The sequence below is a fragment of the Anneissia japonica genome, unplaced genomic scaffold (assembly GCF_011630105.1).
Source record: "Anneissia japonica isolate Jap-2015-1 unplaced genomic scaffold, ASM1163010v1 scaffold11969_len152608_cov178, whole genome shotgun sequence".
NCBI lineage: Eukaryota > Metazoa > Echinodermata > Crinoidea > Comatulida > Comatulidae > Anneissia > Anneissia japonica.
In genome coordinates this window covers 45448-50780 of record NW_022711386.1, presented here as the reverse complement: position 1 = coordinate 50780, position 5333 = coordinate 45448, and the positions used below count along the sequence as shown (strand labels likewise).

Below are 5333 nucleotides of genomic sequence, written 5' to 3'. Positions count from 1 at the left end.
TACTGTACATTAGAAAAGATTGAGAAACAAGATAGTCTATTATTTGTCTTCATTTGTAATTTTTAAACTAATTTTTATTTTTATATTACAAAAAAAGTATTATATTAATGAAGTAATAAAATCTATTCAAAATAATTAGGTCGCAGCTATGTTACACCACTTTGCAATGCATTTGAATATGGGCTTTTCACAATGATGGTTATATATCTTCAACAAAAATTATCATTGATGATTAGTGCCAGAATGATTAATTCCTTATAAAGATATTTGTAATATCAATACTAATTGTTTTTGAATGGTGTAAGAAGTGTCACTCTGATTTTTTTAACTAGTCTGTTCAAACATGATGGCTTTCATTTGGTAGGTGTTTAACAGGCTAAAGAAATCTGACAGAAGGGTCATCCCATCTTGCACTGTGTGGGCGATTAGGGACAAGTTCCCAGAAGCTTTGAAGACTGCCCTGGGTTTTTTGATGCTATAGAAGATGATGAAATAAACTTTGTGTTGGAAGAATTATTATAAATTATTATGGAAGATACCTGATAAGTCCCATCTTATGTAATAGATTCATTCTTGACAATTCATGTGACTGTTCTCTGTTTTTTGGACAATCTCATCACTCATGAAAGGAAATTTTGTCAGCATAGGCCTAGAGCTTTTTTTATATCTGGACCAGTCAATTGTGTGTAACCTTCCAGACCTAGTCTGAATTGAAATTGTTATTGATGCGGATAGGCCAGCAAAGTTGATTTCAAGAACATTTTGTTGTTAAGTACAGTACAATGTTTTTTGTATCTTCCCCACTCTCATCTCATATTTTAAAATTTTAAGCTAATACAGTATATAAATGTAACTTGTTCTTCCATATTCTTTACATTGGTATAAACTACAGTAACTATAAATCCATATATTTAATATTTTGATAATAAATAGTGTGTAAAATGCAGTGATATATACCCGACTGCTTCAATGTGGCTTTATTTTGTGTACAGTAAAACAATTTTATATTAACTGTGAGAAAATACACTTGTAATAAATTATTTGCCATGTACAAGGATGATAAATTGTGTTTCAAAATATTTATTTAGTAACACCAGTAGTCTTGAATTTACTGTATGTACAACAATAACTAAGTAAGTAAGACAATCAGACATGATAAATAGAGCAGTGCAATTAAACTTGCCTAAGACGACTAATAATACATGCCGAATTGTTGTGTTTTCCATTACCGTAGGTGCAAGTCAAATTTTGTTAGGGTCGAACAATTTCTTAATGGCATTTTGGATATGACATAGGCAAGTTCAACTATATATTTTAAAATACTAAACAAAAAATGGTGTGCAACAAAAAATGGTGTGCAGCAAAAAAATTGAAGCTTTCTCTTAAATTCCAATACCAAATTGATCAGCATGCATTAAAAAATAAGCAGTTTCATAGAATAACTTTACACAAGACTGTACAAAGCCATACATTAAAATAGTTGTTCCTGTATATATTGAGCCACATTTTCATACTGTACTATCAACTTCGCACATTACATATTTCAAAATTAATCCTCACAATTTGTTTTCTAAATCTGTGTCACATATTTGCTTCAAAAGGATGACTATTGAATGGGATTATACTATTTTGGTGGTGGACAACGATAGTTGCTTGTACCGGGTTACCGGGTAGCACAGACACGAAGGGACCCTTAGGGGCAAAGAAAGTCATTGATCGAGTTCCTACTCCACATTTCAAGCGCCCTGAGATGGATTTGTGCGCTATATTAAACTACACTATTATTATTTAATAATATTAAACATATTTTGCAAATGAAACAGGTACAGTAATACTGGTACAGTATTTATTTATTTATTATAAATTTGGCATGCAATATAAACCAGATGCTGCAATATAAACCAGATGCACAAAATACAAAAACTTAAGTGTGTGGCATTTCAGTATATCTTCAGAAAAAAAAAATCACATCACTAGATAAATCATTTTAATTTAATTCTTTTGAAATATTTTGGGCTCAATCACTTGCTGCAGAGCTCTGAGCATCGCCAACTTCTGCTAACCACGGATTGGACATGTCCATTTCATCATGTCCACACAGATTGAACTGTTTGCATTACATACATTTGAGCCTGTCATTTGCTCCTATTGAGAAATAAGTATACCTTAGTTACAATAATGCAAAACCAAGCATTTGCTGCTTTATCAATAACATACCATACTCAGATACTGTATACACTAATCTGGATAGACATTCATCAATTGACAGTATTTTCAGATTTTTTAATTACTTGATTGAAGACTTCCTGTCTGCTAGTGTGTAATGTATTATTGTTGCTTCTTAATAAAACTGACACACCATGCTGATATTTTTTTAAAATTCCAATATATTTGTTTCATGTACTCTGACTGAACAGTGATGAGATATTCACTTAATTTTCTTTTGCTCACCTTAAATTGTGTGTAGCTTTCAGCAAACAACCAGAGTGTTTCTTGCTAACGTCTTGGGTGCTTGTATACTTTGTACCACCTTCTTTCGTAGATGCCAATGTTGGGTGGTTGTACTCATGGCAAATGTTGTGGTATGTTTGTCTTATCATGGCGACTGGCAAATACCTATGTGACCAGAGTGTTATGTTTCGGCATATCACATATCTTGTCCTACAAAAAAATATATATACTGTATATATTTTATTTGAATTCCACATTTCAACAACAGCTGAAAGTTGGGTTTGGAGTAACATATGCACCATGTTATTTAATGGGGCGTTATTGTTGTGTAGCCTAACTTCTAGGCCTACAGTATATCAATAATAATCTTATTGTTACAGGAATTGGTGTTGGCTCTGTGATATACTGTAGAGTTATAGCACATCACCCCTTTTATTTAGACAGTGCAGTTTTTAGACATTTAGGCCTAGGCCTAGACAGTTTTTCATAGGACCAGGCATATAACTAGGCCTTATAGTATTATTAGTAGGCCTACTAGGGACCTAGGCCTATTATGAAAAAAAAATAATTAATGTGACAAAGTCGCCATGGCATGACAATTCTAGGCTAGTAGTAGAAACCTACTAACTTTACCGTCAGCTGGATAAGGCTGCGTGCGAACTCACCTGCTGCGGGACTGGAGCAGTGTCCTGGTCAGGAGTGCGATACTGGACTGCTGCTGGGTAGACACTGACTGTGCTAATCCTAGGCATAGGCCTAATTATAAACAAACAAGTCATCGGACTGATATACGTTTATTAATTCAATTGAATTATTCCTCCATGATTGAATTGACGTTGACTAAACCGTCTCTCTGTAACTGCGTACGTAAACGATCACAAATACTCACGACTTCACACTACTGTTATGTATTGTCTAGGCTAGTTGCTCGATCGTCGGGACGATTTTTCGATCAGTTGCTCGCCAAAAATTGACAGACTGGTCTTGAATATTAATGAGTTGGTTAGAAAATGCTACCAAGCTACTGAAAAAAGTGATCAGCCTCGTTTTCACCTGATTTTCCCGTCTCATCACATCATCTTTTGTTCCTCTAATTATCGTTACATTTCAACGTTTTGAATTTTTAAAGTATTTTTCCCGAACTCAGGAAACATTAAATAACCAATGTATATGGCCACTTTATTTGTCTCATCCCCGCACTTCCCCTTGAAGAAAAATTCGCTAAGGAAACTACTTAGAGATTGCTGTACTAAAACTGTATTTACATGTAATAATAAATTTTATAAACAAACTGATGTTGTCTCAATGGGTTCGCCTCTTGGCCCAGTATTAGCTAATATTTTAATGACTGAACTAGAAGAGTCTATTGTTCCTAAACTTATTGAATCAGGTACTATTAAGTTTTATACTCGTTTTGTTGACGACACGCTAGTATTAGCTAAGCCCAATGATTTCCCGCAAATTCTAAGGTACTTCAATGCTTTTCATAGACAAATTTTACTTTTGAACCATTTGAAAACAGTGACACAGTACACTTTCTGGATTTACAATTTAACAACAGTGTAGGAAGCTTGAGTATATATCGTAAAAATACACATACAGGTCAATATGTCCATTATGATAGTTTTGCTCCATGGAACCATAAGATCTCCTGGATTCGTAGTTTAGTTTCTAGAGCCACAGATTATGTACTCCTGAAAAACTTCAAACAGAGCTTAGTAACATCGGGAAGTTTATGTCTTGGAATGGGTATCCTTTAAAAGTTGTTAAGAAATTAAATGAACCTAAATGTATACATAGGCCTACTGATGATAACTTGATTAAGATTTGGGTTAGATTGCCTTATCTAGGAAAACCAGGTGAGGTCATTTTACGTAGATGTTTAAATAAGGTAAAGAAACACTTAATTAAAGAGGTAAAATTCATAACTTTATGGCAGTTATAAAAATGTTTCTCATTTTATATCTACTAAGGATCAAACCCCTAAGGAGTACAGAAGTTCTGTTGTCTATCATTTTAAATGTCCAGGCTGCAATAGTGATTATATTGGTAAGACAGATCATAGAGAAAAGTTTCTCTATGGACAATAGGTGCTTAATAACTAGACTTAAAGAACATTCTTCACGATCTGATAGTGTTATATTTGATCATGTTAAAAACTATGAGGCATTCCAATATGTTTTAAGATTACAGGGTATACTTGAAAATGATAATGTCGTCTGTAATGTAAGTAATAAATTAGGTTTAATATTTTCTAGTACTAACATTATTGACAGCTCCCGAAACTGGTCTATCCTATTGTTTAAAGAAGCGTTCGCTATACGTAGACTATACACCTTTTGCTTAACAATGGGCTAGAGCTTCAAAAGAGCTTTCTTTGTTTTTGTAGGTATCTTTGATCATTAGAGTAAGAATGTTTTGATCTTTTGTTTAAATCACTGCTATGTCACCTACTAGAGGTAATGTTTTGATTGGTTAAACACTTTTGGTACTAGTGCATAGGCCTATAAGCTTGCTAATATGGATAATTTTTTCATTCCTGATGATGACATAATTAATGTCGAAATATTGAATCCCAACACGATGGCGTGTATTTCAATACTTGGAGTATGTATTATACTTTCTTATCTGAGATTAATCAGTGGACCTTTCGATTTTTTAATTACATTAAATTGTATGACATTTTCATGTTTTTGTAAATCTAGGATTTAAATTTTGTTTACTCAGATCTGCATAAACACGGCCTGAATATATTTCCTTAAAGCCCCATTCCCGGCAAAATTTCAATTTTTAAGAAAAATCTAATTTTTGTATAATGTTATAAAGATTTATAAATATAATACGGAATTGCTAGTTTAACTGAATTTAGACATTCCTAAGAA

General features: G+C 33.1%; 1 long non-coding RNA gene across 1 annotated transcript in view; it reads right to left on the bottom strand.

Moving 5' to 3' along the window:
• Positions 1-1936: 1936 nt before the first annotated feature.
• LOC117107453 overlaps positions 1937-5333 on the bottom strand; it is an 8784-nt gene continuing 5387 nt past the window's right edge. The window contains exons 2-3 of the long non-coding RNA XR_004445232.1: positions 2452-2661; positions 1937-2145 (exon numbers count right to left, since the gene is read on the bottom strand). This is a non-coding gene — a long non-coding RNA (uncharacterized LOC117107453). The remainder of the gene's footprint in view (positions 2146-2451; positions 2662-5333) is intronic.